We start from the raw sequence: 22935 nt of genomic DNA, 5'->3' as shown, positions 1-22935 counted from the left end.
ATAGAAATCAAACTGTATTTTTTCAGTAGGTAATAAAAAAGTAACATCTGACACATTCAAACAGATGAATCCTGACTAAAGCTCCACTGAGATGGAAACTCTGCAAATTGATACAAACTCTGCAGAAGGTTCTGGCTTCAAACTGGACCTAAAATACCAAAGATAAACTGGTTGACCCAGTAGAACCATTGTTCTGGTGTCTAGATCGCTTTATTTTTTTTTTTTTATCTAATTGGAGTCAAGAATTGAAGCTGAGATAAAGAATAAAGCAGTGGTTTGGATCAGTGGCATTAGCAGTGTATGGTGAGTACATATTTCACACTTGCAGAATCAGCAGAATGTCTTTGAGAAATCTCCCATCTGAGGTCAGATCCAGTGTTTCAGTTTGCTCTCTTTGTTCCACACTTTATTAAACTTTTCCCCAAATTTTCCCCACTTACTGCCTCTCATTCTCTTGCTGTCTCATCACTAGTTTCACTTTTACTCTGGGCTCTGGCCTGTATGAGTTTAGGATGTCCTGAGTCAGGGTTTATACAGGAACTAGTAACTCTAATTTAATGCTTTTTAATGCTCTTTTAATGCTCTTAGAAATAATTTTAATGCCATCAACAAGTACCCATAATAATAATAATAATAAATTTTATTTCAAGCGCCTTTCATAACACTTAAGGACACTATACAGGTAAAAACAATAAGTGGTAAAAGCAACATTATCATAGTTAAAAGAAACACAAACTACACACAGGAAAGTAAAAGAAAATCATAATGAAAAGGCAATCTTGAACATGTGGGTTTTGAGTTTTTATTTGAACAAGGGTAAAGACTCGGTATTGCAGATGTCAGGGGGGAATTCCAGAGTGTGGGGCAGACCGAGAAAAAGCTCTGGTCCCCATAGTGCTAAGACGGGCGGAAGGAGCAACAAGGTGAGCGGTAGAAGTATGCGAGAGGGAGTAGAAATTTGGAGTAAATCAGAGAGAAATGGAGGGGAGAGATTGTGAATAACTTTAAAAGTAAGTAGGAGGATTTTGAACTGAATTCTGAACCTGACAGGTAGCCAGTGGAGCTGCTGTTGGACTGGGGTGATGTGATGGAAAGAGGGGGTTCTAGAGATAATGCGAGCTGCTGAGTTTTGTACTGACTGAAGCTTGTGAAGGGATTTTTGAGGAAGACCGAAAAGAAGAGAATAACACTAATCGATTATTCTCTTTATCTCTGAATCGGTCAGTCCTCACTCAGATGTCTGCAGCTGGTTCAAACGCTGCTGCACACATTTTAATGGGAAAACATAAAATAAAGCACAATAGCCCATCCTGGCCTCCCTTCACTGGTTTCTGTTTATCTCAGAGTTCAGTTTAAAGAACTTCTGTTTGTTTTTAAGGTTTTAAACAGCTTTGCCCACCTTACCTAAATGAGCTTCTCCTTCACCTGTACACCCCTGCTGCTCATTCACATCTGCTGACCAACTGCTCACAGTCATACACAGTTCTGCCCAGAAGCTTAGAGGGAACAGGGCCTTCTCTATTGGGGCTCATTAAGTTATAGAACGACTTACCTTTGTACATTTGACAGGCCCCTCTGCTGTCTAGTTTTAAAACCAGACAGTGTGATTTTTACTCATTGGACTTCAACCTTACTGAGATTTTATCTTTCTTGATAATCGTATTTCTACTGTGCCGGCTGGTTCTATTATGTTTGATATCAAGGTTTGTTGTTGTTGTTTTTTTATTAAACTGTTTATTGGCTGTTGTTTTTCTTCAATCCCACCGTTATGTTTAGTAATTTCTGCCAAAAGCTGCAGCATTTTGATTTAATCCGTCTGGATGCAGTTTTTGCAAGCCATACTCTGATTGGATGGAAAAAAACCTGTCTGCGATTGGCTGGTGAGGTGGACAGTTTTTTAAATCACGAGCGCACAGAGTCAAGCGAGCGTACAGCTGGTGTTGAGCGTGGAAGGATCAGGTCGAGAGTGCAAGCAGACACGGAACCGAGCGCGAGGATAGTGGGTTGAGAAGAGTTAGCAGATTTGAGCGTGTGCAATGTTTAAACGCTGCATACCTGTCTCACTGCGCGCTCAAACAAAACACACAAATATCGCTCCAGAAGTTGTTACACAATGATGACTGAAAAATAAGTGGGTATACGCCGTATATTGTAAAAACATATGGCTTTACGATCAACCACAAGCAGTTTAGCGTGTTTGGTTCCGTGCAAACACACGGAATCAGTTGTGTCTGATATAACATTTCTGATGTATTTTTTTTAGAAAAAAATAACGCATTTTAAATGCCACAGATAATCACATTTAATGACTTTTAATGTCAATTAAGGCCTTAATTCTAAGAAAAATAATATAATGACTTTTAATGCTTTTTAATGACCCGTGGAAACCCTGTGAGTAAACTCTGTTGGGCGCGATGACCAGGAAACTGGGACATGGAGAGGACAAACTATCTACCACTCATGTTCTGCTTTATTGTGGGGAATTGGGAGATAATTAAAGGGTTTCTCTCTGAAAGAAAGTCAAGCCCAAACAAGCAACTTCGCCATTAAAAACACTGGTTCCTGGTTATGGGAGTAGCTTTTTCCCTTCAGATTGTTGAACTCTAAACTGCACTCTGCATCAAACTTGCACCATTATTTTGCACTACCAACGTTGCCCAACTTTTTATAAACCACTTAAATAGTACACAACTGAACATTTACTGCATTTTTGCATCATATTATTTTGCACTGCACTGAACTTTTCATATTGATGCCTTTTTGCACCATTACTTTTGCCCGATAAACATGGAAGAACATTATTCAGCACATTTAAATAAAACTGTTGTTTCTCCTGTATTACTACATCCCCCCCCCCCCCCCCCCCCAGTGTCCTGTCTAGCAATGTGGCAATAAGAATTGATGTTTCAATGCCAGATAGAGCTCGACAGATTTTGCTTTCACAAGTGGAGCGAACAGCTTTCACCATAATGCTCCACTTGATTTGTGCGTGTAAATAGCTTTATTGTGATTCCTGCAGGGAGAATTTCAAATTATATGGACACTACAATGGGAGAGTAAAGGAAGAACAAGAAGAGAAAAAAAAAGAAGAGGTGAAAGAAAGAAGAGATAAAAGGGAGAGAGTGATAAAACGTTCTCCGTCTGCTCCATCACCTGGAAAGAGAGATGCAAAAAGAACAGCACAACCAACAGACATAAGGCAACAGATACAATCGAATAACACCTAGATGCCATTACTAAATCATATGTACAATTACTTAAGCTGACATGTGTAAAGTGAAACCTGAAAAAAGAAAGAGAAAGAACATAGATAAATAAATAAATTACAGGCTTTCTGTATTTAAGTGAACACTTAATACCTGGAACCCTGCACCTGTGGGAGTTTGTGAGAGTGCACTAGTATTACTACATTCATATCACGGCTGCACTTTATATTGTAATGTTATTTAATTCCAACTGCAATCTCATTACACTGTCGTAAGCTGTATGCAATGAAATTTTGTTTTGTATACACTCTGGACATACAAAATGAAAATACAGTTTGTCTAAGTCTAATGAGATCCGGGGCTGTTTAGAAAACATCCAGGGCTTCAGACCATTGTGGTAAAATAACATATTTTTCTTTTCTGTCCCTTTTTCTGCTTCCAGCTGTGCTTTGATAGCTCTGCTTCATCTTTATATGTTTTCATCTCTGCTGCTGCTCAATCAGCACACTGCATTCTGGGATCTTTATGTGCTGAGACAGAATAGTCCATTTTAGTAAATGGAAAGGGGAGCAGAAGCTGATGATGCATTATGTTACATTTCTGTTACTTTTTTATCATAAAGCTTAATTATTTTATTTAAACATACAAAAATAATTCAGGGGTAATGCTAAATGGCTGGATAACCAGTGGGTCCCATTACTGGTGGGGGACCAAGTGGTTGTTTTACGCTTCTCTGCATTGAGGTAATGAATTGTTGTCTGTAGATGAATAATATAACAGAATCAGAATGTTTATTATTGTCCTTGTACATCATATTCCACACATGTACAATGAGATTAAAGCCAGCTCCAACCAGTGCACTAATATTAAAATGTCAGATAGTCAAAAATATATACAATATATAGTAGTGTTATGTACATTGCAGATATATATTACTCTATAGATTGTTAAATATGTGTGTAAATATTTCACATTCTAGGACAGAAACTGTAAATATTGTACAGTGTCAAAATTGCATCATGAATAATGTCAATAAACTCACATTTCCATCATGTTTTAACAGTTAATGGACATAAATCTGGTTTCAACAGGATGGAGAACTTTGTACCTGAGAGTTTCCAGTCTGCAGTTTGAACTCTCCAGTCCAGCAGAGAGAAGCTTCACTCCTGAATCCTGCAGGTTGTTGTAACTCAGGTCCAGTTCTCTGAGACTGGAGGACTGGGAGCTGAGAACTGAGGACAGAGCTTCACAGCTTCTCTCTGAGAGGTTACAGCCACTCAGTCTGAGGAGACAGGGAGAAAAATCTGTTATTAAACAATTCATCAGAAATATTGTTGGTTTCTTTACAGTCACCAATGTTTTCCTTGGAAAGATTGATGGATCTGTCTGATTTTACACGTCTTTATGTTGCCTTTTCTTGTGAACTGGTTCATTATAAATAAACTACCTTTAGGTGTAATTTAGGATGCTGAGATGGAGAAAAAGTGAGGAGGCTCAGAGAAACTGTGTTAATAAAAACAACAACTTGCTTTTTAATAATCACCAAGGAGGAAGCGTGTAGAACACATTTAACTTCAATATGAACAGTTTTTTTCTAGCTTACTTGATGGAACATTGATTTTCCCGGAGAAAATACATCAAAGAAAGTTTTAAGGTAAGAGCACTCACTATGTCCTGTAATTCAAGTACAAATCTGTACTTACGAAGGTAAGTCTGATTACATATCAAACCCTAAACCTTTTTAACTGTTCTTAGCATTGATTTACTTGGTCTAAATTTAAACTATTTACTTATTTAGTATGTTATTTATGTAATTTATTGACAGCATGAATTTAATGCTGTCTTTTAACAAAAGGCAGGACAATTATTATTATTATTATTATTTTTGTTATTATTGAATGCATTAAAACTGAAAACTATAACAGCAACAATTCTGACCTATTTTGTTGGGATGGGGCTCCTGAGTATATTTCATTCTTCAAAGTGTTCACAAAATAAAACATTTGAGAATCACTCCTATACGGTGAATCTGTGCCTGGTTTCTGTTCATAGGTGAATGAAGGTCAGACAAAAGTTAACAAATCTATCACTGAACTAACATTTCCATCATGTTTTTAACAGGTAATGGACAGAAATCTGGTTTCAACAGGATGGAGAACTTTGTACCTGAGAGTTTTCAGTTTCCAGTTTGGACTCTCCAGTCCTGCAGAGAGAAGCTTCACTCCTGAATCCTGCAGGTTGTTGTTCCTCAGGTCCAGTTCTCTGAGACTGGAGGACTGGGAGCTGAGAACTGAGGACAGAGCTTCACAGCTTCTCTCTGAGAGGTTACAGCCACTCAGTCTGAGGAGACAGGGAGAAACATCTGCTATTAAACAATTCATCAGAAATATTGTTAATTTCTTTACAGTCACCAATGTTCTCCTTGGAAAGATTGATGGATCTGTCTGATATTACACATCTTTATGTTTCCTTTTGTTGTGAACTGATTCATTATAAATAAACTACATTTAGGTGTAATTTAGGATGCTAAGATGGAGAAAAAGTGAGGAGGCTTGTTTGTATTATTTGTAGTATGATTTTTTGTATATTTCTGTTATTTTAAAAAACTGTTTTGTAAAACATCTTTGAGTGTCCAAAAAGCACTTTGTAAGTTTGATGTATTATTATTATTATTATTATTATTATTATTATTATTATTATTATTATTATTATTATTATTATCATCATCTTGTTGTCCTCACAAATGGTGACTATGTGAAGCTAGACAGTCAGCGAACAATATGAAAAAAGTTTTCCACACAAGGCTTGATTTTCTGGAGTTCTCTGAAGAACCTATATTTATAAATTTTGTTTTGTTGTAACTGAAATATACAGAATAAAAAAACTAATTACTGAACAACATCCATACAGACCCAGCGGCATATGCGGGCATTGGTGTGCCGTGCCCGTCCTGGGGCCCGTTGTTCGTACAGTTATCTGAGATAACTGCGCGTTCATGCGTTTGTCTAAAAGGGGAAATGTATCGATAGTAGAAACAATGATCAGCAGCGCTGCTATTGGCTGTTCAGCATGGCCAAAGAGCGCCCACAGTTTTTCTCCCAAGCAGAACAAAAGCTTTTAATGGAAGGTTATGCCGAATTTGAGTCATTAATTAAAACGACAGGGAACACCTCAAAGTCTGCTAAAGCTAGGAGAGAGGGCTGGTAAAAAGTAGCAGACAAATTAAATGTGTAAGTGCTGTCCATGTTAGATGTTTCTATCACTTTCTACAGTATGTATTTTTGCATTCTAATAATTTCATATTTACTTTGTTCTTTTATGTCAGAGCCTCCACGGGACCCACTAAAACATGGGGACAAGTAAAAGTGAAATACAAGAATATTCTACAAAATGGTAGTCTTTAATTATTATTATACTGTATTTTAAAAAGCAACTTCTTCCTCTTTTTTAAAAGCCACTGTTAAATGATGTGTTTGTTTATAACAGCCACCTAGAAAAAGGCAGAAAAAAACAGAAAAATTGCACTAGAGATCGAGTTCATTCAAAAGGACGTTCAGAGTAAGTTCTAATACACCATTTGACAGTAGTATTGCTGACTTTACATAACTATCTCTTATTGCAGGCAAAATAAGACTTCCCTATCTCCTCCGCTTATAAAGCTGCGATCTAATCCTGTTTACATGAAATAAGCCCATGCTCGCGAGCAGGCTTAAGTTTGCGCACATGTTGCTATGACAACAAGTGCAGGATGTCTTTCGAAGAACCAAACGATCCAAGATCATGCCAAATCGTCAACAATCAAATCCAGCAAACTGAGTTAGTGACGTACGAAGAACGGACACCAGCGCTCATGTTTATCAGCGTGTAGCTTATGCTTGACTTCTGAGACCAGACGCAGCACTACAGTTTACTGTATCTGACTTTTAGTTTGCAGCCCAAACCAGCATAAAACCTGCCCAACTTAAAAGAAAAAACAAGCCCAAATCTCAAACTCTCTCATGTTAAAAGCACAAAACTATTAAACACATCAGAACATGCCATTAGCACACAACTACGCTGAAGCAAAGAAAAAAAATCTGCACAAAACGTACAATCAGGCAACCAAATAACACACAAGATCACTTTAACAATCATGATATATCAACCGGAAAAAAACAAAACTTTTATCAACAGCTTCCCAACATGAGTTGTAAATCTACCTTAATATAAACTTTATTTCTCTTACAGAATATAGCTCAATCAAATATTTCTCTTTCACAGCTTTGAAATATTTTAAGTTGATCAGTAGAACTCAACCCCTCTAGGGGGATTTACACTGACCAATACTATTTCATAGTGACACTTGATTAACTATTATTCTTTTCTTGTGTTATTACAACTATTAATCAATATTTTTCATCATAACTATATTTCACTGATGTTAGATTCGACTCATTTCAAAAATAAATTGACCAGTAAAATAAGTTCAAGGAGATGGCATTTTATTAAAATGGTTTTAGTTTTCTTCCAGCCATAGACAACTACTTTGATATATTTTGTTAGTAAATCTTTCTAAAAGCCCAACAAATGTTGTGAAAAGTTTCCCAATTACCTGCCCATAAACTATTTTTGTTCCAGCTCAATGTGTTCAAAAGAAACCTAATTGTCCGTGGTCCAGACTTCTTCAAAGTCGTCACAAAATAAAACCTTTGAGAATCACTCCTATACGGTGAATCTGTTCCTGGTTTCTATTCATAGGCAATAAAGGTCAGACAAAAGTTAACAAATATATCATTGAACTAACATTTCCATCATGTTTTAGCAGTTAATGGACAGAAATCTGGTTTCAACAGGATGGAGAACTTTGTACCTGAGAGTTTCCAGTCTGCAGTTTGGACTCTCCAGTCCAGCAGAGAGAAGCTTCACTCCTGAATCCTGCAGGTTGTTGTAACTCAGGTCCAGTTCTCTGAGACTGGAGGACTGGGAGCTGAGAACTGAGGACAGAGCTTCACAGCTTCTCTCTGAGAGGTTACAGCCACTCAGTCTGAGGAGACAGGGAGAAACATCTGCTATTAAACAATTCATCAGAAATATTGTTAATTTCTTTACAGTCACCAATGTTCTCCTTGGAAAGATTGATGGATCTGTCTGATTTTACACATCTTTATGTTTCCTTTTGTTATGAACTGGTTCTTTATAAATTAACTGAAGCAACATGAATCAATATTTACCTCATCAGATTTCTCACTATCAGAAATAAAACCAGCAACAATCTGTGTCCTTACAGAGCTTTGTTGGAGGCTTTAACCACTGGCAGCAGCCTCAGAAGAACCTCCTCTGAAGCAGAGTATTTCTTCAGGTCAAACACATCCAGATCTTCTGCTGATGACACTAAGATGAAACCCAGAGCTGACCACTGAGCAGGAGACAGTTTATCTGTGGAGAGACTTCCTGAACTCAGAGACTGTTGGATCTCCTCCACTAGAGAACGATCATTCAGTTCATTCAGACAGTGGAACAGATTGATGCTTTTCTCTGCAGACACATTCTCACTGATCTTCTCCTTGATGTACTGAACTGTTTTCTGATTTGTCTGTAAGCCACTTCCTGTCAGAGTCAGCAGACCTTGTAGGAGTCTCTGATTGGTCTGCAGTGAAAGTCCCAGGAGGAACCGGAGGAACAAGTCCAGGTGTCCATTTGGACTCTGTAAGGCTTGATCAACAGCTCTCTGGTGAAGAGACTTTGGTTTAGGTTTAAATAATAAAGACTCCTTAGATGTTTGTGTTTCTTTCATCAAGTTGACACCAGAGGTGATGAAGGTCCGATGAACATGAAGAGCAGCCAGAAACTCCTGAACACTCAGATGGACAAAGCAGAACACCTTGTCCTGGATCAGTCCTCCTCTCTCCTCTCTAAAGATCTGTGTGAACACTCCTGAGTACACTGAGGCTGCTCTGATATCGATGCCACACTCTGTCAGGTCTGATTCATAGAAGATCAGGTTTCCTTTCTGCAGCTGATCAAAAGCCAGTTTTCCCAGAGAATCAATCATCTCCCTGCTCTTTTTACTCCAGTGTGGATCTGTTTCAGCTCCTCCATAATACTTGACCTTCTTCACTTTGGTCTGAACCACCAGGAAGTGGATGTACATGTCAGTCAAGGTGCTGGGCAGCTCTCCTCCCTCTCTGGTCTCCAACACGTCCTCCAGAACTGTAGCAGTGATCCAGCAGAAGACTGGGATGTGGCACATGATGTGGAGGCTTCTTGATGTCTTCATGTGGGAGATGATCCTCCTGGTCTTCTTCTTATCTCTGAATCTCTTCCTGAAGTACTCCTCCTTCTGTGGGTCAGTGAACCCTCTGACCTCTGTCACCATGCCAACACACTCAGGAGGGATCTGATTGGCTGCTGCAGGTCGTGTGGTTATCCAGAGGCGAGCAGAGGGAAGCAGTTTCCCCCTGATGAGGTTTGTCAGCAGAACATCCACTGAGGTGGACTCTGTAGCATCAGTCAGGATCTCCTGGTTCTGGAAGTCCAGAGGAAGTCGACTCTCATCCAGACCATCAAAGATGAACAGAACCTGGAAGTGTTCAAAGCTGCAGATTACTTTGGTTTCAGTAAAGAAGTGATGAACAAGGTCCACCAAGCTGAACTTTTTCTCTTTCAGCACATTCAGCTCTCTGAAGGTGAATGGAAATATGAAGTGGATGTTCTGGTGGGCTTTGTCTTCAGCCCAGTCCAGAGTGAACTTCTGGGTTAAGATTGTTTTCCCAATGCCAGCCACTCCCTTTGTCATCACTGTTCTGATTGGTTGATCTCTTCCAGGTGGGACTTTAAAGATGTCTTCTTGTCTGATGGTTGTTTCTGGTCTGTGTGGTTTCCTGGATGCTGTTTCAATCTGTCTGACCTCATGTTCATCATTGACCTCTCCAGTCCCTCCCTCTGTGATGTAGAGCTCTGTGTAGATCTGGTTCAGAAGGGTTGGACTTCCTGCTTTAGCGACCCCCTCAAACACACACTGGAACTTCTCCTTCAGACCAGATTTAAGTTGATGTTGACAAACTGCAGCAAAATGTTCTAAATGAACAGAAAAAATGAAATCAGGAAGGAAACCAAATGATCTTCTGAAGATGATGTGAATAAATGTGATTCCGTCTCTTCAGACATCAATAAATGTGTGATTTATCCATCAGGTTAAAGCTTTGTAGAAATCCTCTTACTGCTCTGCAGACGGTCAGCCAGCTCCTCCTGCTTCATCCTCCTCAGGAAGTTCACAGTGATCTTCATCAGTGCCTCTCTGCTGGTCCTCCTCTGCTCTTCATCCTCACCTTCCAACACCTCCTCATCATCTCTCTGACTCTCTGAGCAGTCTGGGTCATCTGGACTCAGAACCTTCTGGATCTTCTTCAGCTCCTTCTTCACAAAAGTGACAATGTTGTCCTCCAGCAGCTGGAACAGAATAATATATGAAGGACACATCAGACTGAGATCATGGATCCAAACATCAGAACCATGTTGGACAGACTGACGGTCCACTGGTCCACAAAGTACAGCATGGAGACGACTGAACAGAATCGATGGAAAAGTAGTTGTTGTACATGTACAGACCATAAATATGGAGTCCAGCTGGGTTTGATGCTGCCGGGCAGACGGACCTCTGGGAACCTCTGAGTTCTGCTGGTCCACTCTGTGGAGGAACCAGAACAATTAGGAAGGAAGTAAATATTCATCCAGCAGTTTTCACAGATGAAATCACCAAGAGCTTCACAGTAAAAGTCCATAAAACAGAAAGACTGAGCATCAAATGAACACGATACAAATAAGTTAAAAAGAGGAAGATGAGATAAAAGGATGAAGACCAGAACCTCCAGAACCACCCAGTAGACGTTTTAAAAAGCGGGTCTTGAACTGGGACTTCAAACTGTCCACACTGTCAGCAGATCTGATGCTGGTGGGGACAGTGACCCAGAGCTTGGAGACAGTGGAGGTGAAGGTTCTGTCCACACAGGTCTTCAGGACAGTGTGTGGGACATCCAGCAGGTTCTGATGACTAGATCTGAGGTGGTGTGGACCTAGAGGAGGTCTGAGATATGTGGCTGTGTGTCCATGTAAGGTTCTGTCCTTGATGTGATGGTGAGTATTTTAAAATGGATCCTGTAGGTCCCTGGAAGCCAGTGAGCTCACATTATATCTGTCCACACAGAGACAATCAGAAGGTAAAGGTCCATGAAGGACATCTGGATGTGAGCAGAGAACCAGAGGATCCAGGTAGTTGGAGATGTTTAATGTTCCTGCTGATCCACTAAGAACCAGCAGAACCTCTGATGGTCCACTTCAGCTCAGCTTGGTTCCATATGAACATTAGATAAGATAAGATAGGCTTTATTGATCTCACGGTGGCGAAATTCACTTGTCACACATCGGCTTAATAAACGAAAGAAGGTGTCAAAAAGAGTAAAAGGTGCATAAGGTATAAGGTATATACAGTGTTTAAAAAAAATAAAAAATAAAAGTACAAGGGAAATAAAGCAGATATTTAGGGTGTGTTATGCCATAATAACGCCATGATAAATAATTGATCTCGGATTGAATTCTGAACAAGGGAGAGAGAAAGAGAGCAAGGACAGCCCTCCTCTCTCCCTGGTTCAGACAAAGAGCTCTCTTCACTTCTGCAGACTTCTTCAGCTCTACAACAACTCTCTCAGAGCAGAAAAAGGAAAAGGCCTGGACCATGAGGCCAAATGGCCTTCTCTGCTGGGACATCTGAAGGAATGTAGCTGTGCCAGCCACGCTTGATCCAGGGTCTGCTAGACTCGACTGCCTGCTTCAGCAGAGGACCTGACTGAATCCGGACAAACAACACACAAAATACAAAGCTAAGTCTGCTGTTTAACATCATCACCGGTAGCAGGAGCAAAGATCCCGCATGCGAAACAGCTCTGTGTATTTCTCCTCAGCCTGTAAGGGAAAGCAAACCCCGATGGAGCTGAAAGAAAAAAACCCTGCTCAAATCGGACTTAAACCGGGTCAGAGAACGCGGCAGGGACCAGACCTCTGACCCCGACCACGCTGTTAGCTCATGCTGCAGAGCTGAACGCTCGCCGCCAACAACAACCAATGACTTCCCTCCTTCAACGCTCCTTCCGTATGGCCAAACTGGACAGAACTGACACGAGACAAAGGACAGGTTTGGACAGGGAGCTGAGGGTGAAGTTAAAAGATTTATTTTGTAAACCATGGTGTTTAGAATGTTGAGAATTAAAAATATATCTTAGTTGGGGTTACTGAGGAAAGCAGAGGGGGGTCTGTCCTTTCCTGCTTCAGCGTAAGATAAACATGGAGTTTTATTGCCCTGAGGGGGTGGTCAGCAGGAGAGGGGGTCAGTCATCCTCCCTCTGAGCCATGCAGGAGGAGTTTTAAAGTTGATAAAAGGAATGTCTTGGTAAAACTTACTTCAGACAGACAGACAGATTTATCCACCGCGGTGAGAACAACATCTTGTAATGGTATGTACTCTGTCTCCATATTTAATTTCTAAGAATTAAATATGTATTTAAACCGTTCTACCTCTGATCAATGATTCCTTATTTTATTGTCAAATCTTAAACCGGGGTAAAAATGGGCCTTTAGGAGCGAAGCAGGATTAGGCCAATAATAAAAATATCACAAGAACAAAAGGGCTAACCGGTAGCTCGCGCTAGCTAAACTGCTATTAGCCTTGCTAACATGCGGTTTCGGACATTTCAAAAGGAGTTTGTTTTAAAGCATAAAGCGTAACTGTTCTGCTCCGTCATCCTTCAATGGTGTTATGAGCCTTATCCCCACATTACTATTGAATATTAATGTTGGTAAAGGCAATTTTGATAACTTTATGTTGTAACCTCTTAGCCCCTGATTCGCTGCAGCGACCCCTAGCGCCTGGAGGTAGAATCTTATAAACAAAGGCAAGCGATTCTGAATTAAATGATTTTACAGGACAAACCGGTCCTCAGAATATTATTTCAACAAATAATGTTTTGTTTAACTTGGGCTTTGCATTGTGAATGGATTGAAATACGTGCCAAATGTTTTTAACTCCACTCCATGTTTTTTCTTTTATCAGACCTTCAGTGAACAAGGATTCACTGAGTTATTCTGATCATAATCAACCACTCTTGTTTGTCTTTTGTTTGTTTTTGCATGTAAATAGTTCCTTAGCTTAGCTTCTTTTTATCTTCATTTTGCTTAGTAGTTTAGTTAAGTTTCACTAGTCTAGTAGAGAGGATTTATTAATCGAAATATTGTGTTAATTCAGGTAAACAGCATTACATACTGATGTTCTCTGGATGTTCATTTTATTTCTGTTATTAAATTCTTGAACTTGAAAAGAAGTTGTCACTCCTTTATTCTATGTGTGTGCAGGTTTTGCTGTTAAAAGATCGCTAGTGCTCGAATTCATCCCTTTCAACCGTTGTCTTGATATCAGCTTAAGAGCTGATCATCACCAGACTATACTTAACAGACAGAGAGTTATTTATGAAACATTAAATAACTTTAAACAGTGTATGATTGCACAACAGGTGACTTGTGTACAAATTGAATGACGTTGGAATTAAGCTTTCCTTCGTGAGAGAAAGTATTGTTTTGTGGTTTTCTTAGCTTAAGGTGATGTGAGGACATAACCATTACACGGTTCCTGTTTTTATCCAAACATCTGTCAAGCATTGAGATTAATCGGTCTGTTATTGAGAGTGTTTAGATAAGAGTTTCCAGAAATGAAGAGCATATTGGCCAAAATCTAAAACGTGCACACGATTGTTCCAGAAATGTTCTCCACATACACACCAATAGTATACACACAAACCCCTAATGTCTCACACAGACACACGCACACATGTAGCCTTTAAAAGGAGAAGTTTCAGATCCGTTGTTAGGACTTCTTTAGATGTATTCTGTGGAATGATCATCTAATAAATGAAGGTCCTCCTGTGGCACGCAGAGATACTGGAACCTTCTCCCGAGTCTTACTTTTTTTAAGTTTTAATAAGTTAAATAATCTCCCACACCTTCCCTGCTGAACTGCTCTCACAACGCACACAGGAACCAAGTCTTGATGGGTCAGACTGGCTCTAGCAGGTATTTCCCAGCGGGTCGTGGAAATGTGATCCACTGTTAGTCTGACATGGAGCCAGGAAGCAGCAGAACCTCCTGATCAGCATCAACACTCCAGACATGAAGACATGAAGGTGTTTTCATCAGAACAGGGCAGCTGATTTCTGGAGATAACGGATCAAACCTCTGTCTGCAAATAGAACTGGAACATCTGAGAGCTCACTGGGAGGAACTGGGTTTCTGTTCTTGACTCTTAAAGAAATGTAACGGGTCATTTCCAGAACCTCAGACCCCGACTGAGGAGACCGGTCCATACTAGGGGTGGTGATTGGCTAAAATATCACAACATGATTCCTTGCAGTGAAATCAGGATTTTATTAGTTTCCCAAAGTAACAATAAAACTGTTGAAGAAAAATCTAGAGAAGCATTTAGACCAGAGCAGCGCCATAGAGATTGAAAAGAGTTGCGACACTCTTTGATGTCACCGCCAGGGCAGTCACGTGGTTCATGTAGACCGCTATAGTTCCAAAACATACGCTGGCTGTCATGTTCTTCTATGGGACAGACAGCAGTGATTGCGTTATTTAACGGTAAATATATATATAAACATACACCCTACTACTTTTTCAGCTGTTATTGCATGATTACATATTTGTTAATGTCATTTTTCCATTTTGAGAGGCAGGGTGACAACGAAAAGCTGTATATTACTTAGATACGTTTTACATTTTTGAGGGGAAAAGCTTATGTTCATGTTCGTATGGACAGGAGTACAGGCTAGAACGGCTCTAACTTAACTTTTCTTTTCCATATCATTCATGTGATGACAGATGTCTCATGATTTTCATTTTATGGCGACTGGGCTGTATTATTGATTACTGTGATTTTGCTTATGAATTCTGATTCAGCCATTAGCTTACCTTCGTGGTAGCGTTAGGTCTGCCGTGGTCCATTCAGCATTCGCCTAGCAGCTAGCTCACTTCTGATAAGTGGTCACCCCCAGACCACAACGTGAAACATGATCATGTTAAGACTAAGAATATAATTTTAACATTAAGCCATTCACATATTATCAAAAGCATTATGCTTATATGTTTGGGTCTATAGGTAAGTGCAGAGCTATTAAGATTTTTATCTACGTCTCTGGGTTAATGCACAGAGTAAGAGTAAGGTTAGCTGCAGAGAGAGTGATGGAGAACAGTGACAGGCAACACTCCCATTGGACTCCATTGTTGCTTTTTGGAGGAAGAATAGTCCATTCAGCATTTACACCCACTTTTTCTCATGAGGCACAAGTTGGCCACACAACAATGATAATTTTAATACTAAGCCATGCACAAAGAATCAAATATATTAAAGAATAACAACTCATTAAGCTTGGATGAATGAATAAAATATTGTTTAATAAAAAATACTGAGTGAGACAACAAGATGTGTGTAAATGTGTGTATCTAACTGGAATAACAAGAACAAAGTGAAGGAACAGGGAGGAATATTATAAATATATTTTTAAAAAAAATCATCCACATACATCAGGCTTCAGAGTGCATCAGGGCTGAAGGGAAGGACAACATTAATAATAAAGGTATAAGCTGGCATAAGATAAAAATTAACAATGTGGAACAAAAAAAATGGGAACAAGCATAAATAATATCAACAAACATACGTACAGTATGTGTGAACAAGAACAACAAATGTGTAAACAGGCGTTAAGAACAGGTATCGTAACCATTTTTTTTGGGGGGGGGGGGGGGGGGCGCTCCACTGAAACCTGTGATGGCCACAACAACGATACTGCTGGTCCAGCAAGATCTGTTGAGACAAGGGCACAAATATGTTCATTAAAGCCAGTTCATTCAGGACTGCCTAGAAAAATACTTTTTCTTGCATACATCAGACTCACACCTGTGGAGTTCCAGTAAGCACAATGGCTAACTTACTTAATAAAAGATGTCAGAGATTCACTAATGAACTGTGTAATTTCTGGTGTAGCGATACCTTCTTCACAGCTGGCAAAATCGAGATAAAAGTAGCAGGCAATGACTGAAAATCGGTTGTCTACCAAGTTAAAAATATATTTATAAATTGCACTGTGCACGTACAAATAAATATAAGCATATGCACCATAAAGGGCCTATTAATATAATTTACAGAGTTGACAATTCAAAAGAGGTAGCTATTTAATCAACTTAGGCCTGGATATAACGTTACCTTCACAGAAGGCAAGTCAAGCTAACAAACTAGCAGGCAATCGGTCGTCTACCAAGATAAAAAATATATATATATATATATATATACATATATATATATATACATATACATATATATATACATATACATATACATATACATATATATATATATATATATATATATATAATTACGCTGTGTACATACAACAAAAGATCAGTATATGCACCATAAAGGGCCTATTTATATAATATACAGAGTTGATAATTCAAAAGAGGTAGCTATTTAATCAACTTACGCCTGGATATAACGTTAGTGCTAACAAAACTAGCAGGCAATCGGTGGTCAACCAAGATAAAATATATATATAATTACGCTGTGTACATACAACAAAAGATCAGAATATGCATCATAAAGGACCTCTGATAAAATATAGACAGTTGACAGTTCAAAATAAGTAGCTATTTAATCAGTTTACCCCTGGATATAACGTTACCTTCACAGAAGACAAGTCAAGCTAACAAACTAGCAGGCAATCGGTCGTCTACCAAGATAAAAAATATATATATAATTAGGCTGTGTACATACAACAAAAGATCAGAATATGCATCATAAATGGCCTATGATACAATATAGACAGTTGACAATTCAAAACAGATAGCTATTTAATCAACTTACCTCAGAAGTTACTCGGGAGTCAGCAATGGAAGTGAATGATGTCCGACGCCATAGAATGGCTTTTTGGAACTATGCGAGGCTGCATACCCCGGAAGTGGGCGGCAAACAGCGTACAACGGAGTCGCGACTCTTTTTAGCTCTATGGCTCTGGACCAGAGCATTTCTGGACCCATTTTAATGAGTTGCTGCAGTTCTGCTAACTTGTCTGAAGCTCAACTGAAATGTAATAAATCCATTGAGATATTTAAGAGCTGAAGAACAGCTGCAGCTCTAAACTCCTGCGAGGGAACAACACCAAGTCTCTGGTTCTGATCTCAGTGATTGTTCCAGCTCCAGCTGAGAAGAACTGAAACTCTTCAGTCACTAAAACTGAGGAAGACTTTCAGATACGATGACAAAACGGTTCAGGAACAAAGAAAGAAAGTCCAGTTGGTTCCATGTTGGATTTGATTCAATCACTATGAATATGGGAGAGGGACTAAAGAGTCCAGTTAGCTCATTAACATGGAACAGAACCAATCAGAGTGAGCTCCAGTCCAAACTAAATCTTTGACTTTAAGCAGAGAAAAGTGTTTAATGATGGCGACTAATCAATGAGGCCCAAAAGCAAACAGATCAGAGCTGTTAAACATGATGTAGCAGCATCCAGGACGCCTCCAACAACATCCATTCTTTCCACTTTCACTGCTGTGGTTCTGGAGAACATCCAACACACACCGCTTCACATATGAACATAGAAATGTGGGAAAAAGAGCTGAGCTCACGTTAAACACATGTTGGAATAAAAACATTTCAGACTGACTCAGTTTCCACAGTTACCGCAGTTAGATACAGCTCACCTCTCTGAGGATGGAGGTCCTGAAGATTTGAAGTCAATAGGAGGATCCATTGACCTGTCGCTCTTAAAGGACACACAGCTGGGTTCTGGTTCTGGTTGATGTTGAAATGTATGTATCAATGTCTTAACACTGCAGTGAGAAAAAAAAATATGTTAACACATTTGGAGATTTAAAAAAAATATTTTTCAAATACGACTGATCATTAAATAAAGAGCTGTGAGACACAACAGAACCAGTTCATAAACTTGATGTTCTAAATGGTTCCCATCAGAACCGGTCCAATCCTCCATCATGTTCCTGATCATTGATCCTCCTGAATAAAGTCCAGCCTTGTTTCTAGAGCAGAAAGAGCTGTTTCTGAGACAAACATGTTGGTTAGAAATGACTGAGAGGACAGTTTGGTGATATTAGTGTTGAGCTCTGACATGGAGAAGAATCCTGAGTCCTTTTCACTCGGACCATCAAGGAGGTTCTGATGGAGCTTCATTAAGTCTTGGTGTTGTGTTTGTAACGTACTGAGGTGGAACCAAAGCTGATCCACTACTGAGTCCAGAATAGAGGTTGTTCTAGATGCCTGATCAATAATGAAGTGAAGCAGCTGGATGCCCACTAGTCAGAACTGACAGTTTTCTCCATTCTAACCAGAATCACTGATTAAAATCATGATGTGATGAGTTGTCAGCTTCATTTATTCACACAGTAGAAATTCATCTGAATTTGAATAAAAACTGGACTGTTGGTCTGGGTCGTATTTGTAATGCAACGAGAACTGGATCCAAGATTCAACACAACAGGTCAGTCAAACTTAAAGATTTATTCAGAGACTCGAACAGTCCGCTCCGGTTCTTGTGGCTCGCGCTCACTGGCCGGAAAACTCCTTGTCGCCGGGAGAGCTTGGCAGAAACAGGCGAGCTGCGGTGAGACTTGAATCCTTCTGTGAGGAGATCACAGCTGTTGAGCGGTTGATGAGTAAGTCGGTTTGACTTGGGGTTTTCTTGAGGCGTTTGTCAATAAGCAATCCAGGTCCAGTATCGGGGAATCCAGCCAACCGAGCAGAGAACACGGGGAAAATCCAAGAGGGGGGTCCAGGTCCAAATCCGAAATCCGGTTCACTAGGAGGCAGTCCAGGGGTAAGGGTTCCAGGAGACGGGGACCAGGCAGAAAGACACAGGCTAGGAGAATGCAGGCTCAAAAAACACTGGTAACGGGTCAGGGTCAAATACTAGGACAGGCAGGTAGAAAAACGCTGGAAAGTTACTTGCACGGGGCTCGAAAACGATCTGGCACTGGAGGCTGACTTGGACGGAACTTTATGCAGGTGGAGACAGGTGAAGCCAGTAGAAGCTGATTGCAGAGGGGTGGAGACTGGACAGGGGTGTGAATTGTGAGCAGAATCAGCTCCAGTGCCAGAATCATTACAGTATTCAGACAGAAACTAAATATAAAGATTCTTTCATAAATGTCTGATCAGCCGTCCTTCTTTCTAGGATGAATAATGTTGAACACATGTTGGTCATCAAGGTCCAGGAAATGTTATGGAAGTTGGTGAGTTTTTCCAGATGTGTCCTGCTGGAACCCAGAGCTCTAAGCAACAGGCTGGTGTCACTCAGCTGGTTGTGCAACAGTGACTTGCTGTTTGTCAGAACCCACTGGTACCATGCTGAGCTGCTCTGTTCAGTCTGGATGAAGCAGCAAAGAGGAACAGCAGCAGCTTCAGGACCACTTGGTCTCTTCTGGCCTGATATAGTGAGAACGCTGTGTGAAAAGGGCTCTGGACACTTAGAGATGCTGATCTCACCTCTGAGCGTGGCTCTGGCTCTCAGCTTCCCCACACAGAGTGGTTTTAGAGGGAGGGACTCCCTCCTCTCTGTCCTCACACTGATCCATGCTGCTGAATTCACATCCACATCAGCTCACACACACTTTCTACCTTCACCTGCAGAGGAAACACAAATCATTCATCTGCACATCAACTCTGATCATCCTTTACATCATTAGTGCTGGAAAAAGATCAGCTGCTCCTCCTCTGATTGGCTCTTCTTCTCTGCTTCATATCAGTGTCAGTTGAATGCAGTCAGACAGCAGTGAGAGGCAGAGGAAGCTGCCATCAGCTGCTGTACTTCTACTATCAGTCCACTAGATGGAGCCATGGAGCAACATTTCATCCACTCACACTGATTCACTCTGACTGGAAGCTTCAGTTCATCACATTGACTAAGTTCAACACATGAAACCATTTCAGCTGATGGTTTATGCAGCAGAGGATCATCAGAGCTCAAAGCATCAGATTCATTATTACTGGTTAGTTTTCAGAGAACTTTGGAGAAAGAACTATAAACAGACTTGTTAGATTTTAGGTGCTGGGAGGAGTTTAATAAAGAAGATTAAATTGTTTGTTCTCATTTTATTACTATGAAAATAAGACTGAAAAAAAAAATCAAATGTAAAATCTGGAAACAGAAAATGTTTAACAACAAACAGAAACTAAAGGATGATGTTGAAGGAATGCAGTGATTCCAGTTTGACTGGAAAGACTAAGAGGAGTTACAGAACCAAAGACGACGGTTTAGAACCAGGAACTAAAAAAATAAAAAAACAAACAGTGAATTATTTTTTAATCTAGCTCTTAGATAATTCAGATTAAGACAAATTAAACACCATTTCTCATAGATTAGTCTTCAGACAGCAGAGATGAAACTTTGTGCTGAAATCAGAAGTGAACATGTTCTCCAGACATCAGAGAGCAGAAACAAAGAGGAAAGTTCCTCAAGACAAAGTTCTGGTAGGAAACAAAGCAAACTTACAGTTTGTTCAGATGCTCCAAAGTGCTGAAGAACAAGATGTGAACCACTGAGACACAGGTGAGCTGCTACCTGGAAGGAGGCGGAGCTTCAGCTGTGATGGAGGCAGGACAGGTAGGTTAGTGGGAGGAGTTCAGATCTGACTGCCTTCTGGTTCTCAGACTCATCTCTGCTGTTCTGCTGAAGAACCTGGTGCTACCTAGAAAGCAGGTGATGTAAAAACTCAGTTTAACTGTCTGCTAACAGTGAATTCAGAGATTTAAAGTTTAATGTCTTGTGATGTTATCATATGGTTGCTGTTTATTCATATAGAGTAATTTGGTTCTGTGGTGCTGACAGTGCTCTATAAATAAAGCTGGGATGGTACTGGGTCTAAAAACTGGAGAACAGAACATAAAGCTGGCTGTATCTAAATGTTCCACATTACTTCTGACATGATGGAGCGAGTCTGTTGAAGCTAGATGCCTTTCTCAGGGTAGGGCTGCATGTGAACGCTGCTACTTTCTGCTACATCACGTTGGCTCCATGCACGGCTCTGCTCAAAGCAGCAAAACAGGAACTATTTCTCTGCAAGTTCATGTTTCTAGTTCTGTTCAGTCTAGTTCTAGAGCTCAGAGACACTTTCTACCTTCACCTGCAGAGGAAACACAAATCATTCATCTGCTCATCAGCTCTGATCCTCTGATGACGTCACAGCTCACCTGGTTTGTAGTTTTTTCTTTCAGACTAAAACAGTCAGCAGAGCGTCTGCAGTGATATCAGAGGCAGGTTGATAAAGTCTTGATGAGAAAGGAGAGAAGTTCTGCTGAAAATGTTTCCTGATGGCGTCCTGAGGAGAAATGAGCCCAGAGAACAGAGCTGCTGGTTGCTTCCTGCTGCAGGAACTGCTCAGACTGGTCTGGCTGAGTGGGAGTCAGAGGAAAGTTCACCTGCTGACGTCTGAAGACATGAAGCCTTCTCATGACTCCCAGTGTGAACACAAACACTCTGCTGCTGTTTAAATGGCTTCATTGTTGTTCTGCTGATCCACGTTCTGTTCAGCTCTGATGGAACCACAACCTGCTTTAACTGGGAACCAACTGGACTCTTCATTGCTGGAGATTTGTCTCCCTCTGGTGGTGAAAAGATAAACTGCATGATGTCTGATTATTAAACCCATTTGCTGCGTTTTTAAATGATCCAAACATGTCAGTGATGGTAAAAAGTGAGCAGAACCACAGTCAGTTCTAAGCTTTCATTTATCAGGACATGAATAAAAGATCATGTGTTCCTCAGCAGCTCTTAAAATGAGGGAAATACAACAGCAGCACAGATTCCATTGGGTCATTATTTAGTGAACAGAACCAGAAGCAGAACCCTGAAGCAGTGAGTGAAAAACTAAGTCCATCCTTTCTGCTTCCACAGCAGGTCAGAGGCTCAGTAGCTGCAAGGAGCTGCTGATCACATGACAATCTGCACTTTAACCATTTTTAGCCCTTTAACACTAAACAAAAATTAGTTGATGCTTTGCTGGAATTATGGCATCAAAACAGAAGTAATCCCTGGGGATTTTCCCTCACCACATCATCATTATCATCATTATCTTTTTTACAGTGTATTCTAAATACTGATATATCTATAACAATGGCACATAAAACATGTGAACACAAATCGCTTCATTTCAGATATTCCACTAAAACAGTACATCCAATAACATCCAATTAAAGGTAATGTTATTTTTTTTCATTTTAAAAGCCTTGATGATCTGCTTTCCCTCAATGACTGTTAGACCTGTATTTTTACTTTATGCTCTAAAACTAAGTCAGTTCACAGATTCACAACGTTCTGAATAAGCATTGTTACTGAGGTACAGGTATACAAATGACTAAATAATTACAAATGCTAATGCGAGTGAGCAATCAGGCCTTCATCTGACTTAGTAGCTGACTAAGCTGGCATTTAGTTACCTGCAGACAATCTGAAAGCCTTCTACTGTTTTCATGCTGCAGATCCTGCTGAGGATTAGCTGAATATAGCATGATCACACGTCCATTATGACACCATGAAATGCTCCACATGCTGAGGATTCAGTTACTAAACGGCAGAAAATCAGCACCAAACAATACATTTACTCAGCCAGTTTGTAACTGGAGGCTCTGGTTGCTTTTACC

General features: G+C 40.1%; 1 protein-coding gene and 1 long non-coding RNA gene across 3 annotated transcripts in view; one reads left to right on the top strand and one right to left on the bottom strand.

Annotated features, from left to right (window-relative positions):
* The window catches only part of LOC118561878 (kinesin-like protein KIF20B), a 54732-nt gene that overhangs the window by 20775 nt on the left and 11022 nt on the right, over positions 1-22935 (top strand). The gene's annotated exons all lie outside the window — the stretch shown is intronic.
* LOC118561904 lies at positions 16019-17263 on the bottom strand. Its single transcript, XR_004930358.1, has 2 exons — positions 17146-17263; positions 16019-16089 (listed from the first exon to the last, which is right to left on the bottom strand). It is a non-coding gene; the product is annotated as an uncharacterized LOC118561904 (long non-coding RNA).

Source organism: Fundulus heteroclitus, unplaced genomic scaffold (assembly GCF_011125445.2).
Source record: "Fundulus heteroclitus isolate FHET01 unplaced genomic scaffold, MU-UCD_Fhet_4.1 scaffold_75, whole genome shotgun sequence".
NCBI lineage: Eukaryota > Metazoa > Chordata > Actinopteri > Cyprinodontiformes > Fundulidae > Fundulus > Fundulus heteroclitus.
This window is presented reverse-complemented; position numbering and strand designations above follow the sequence as displayed.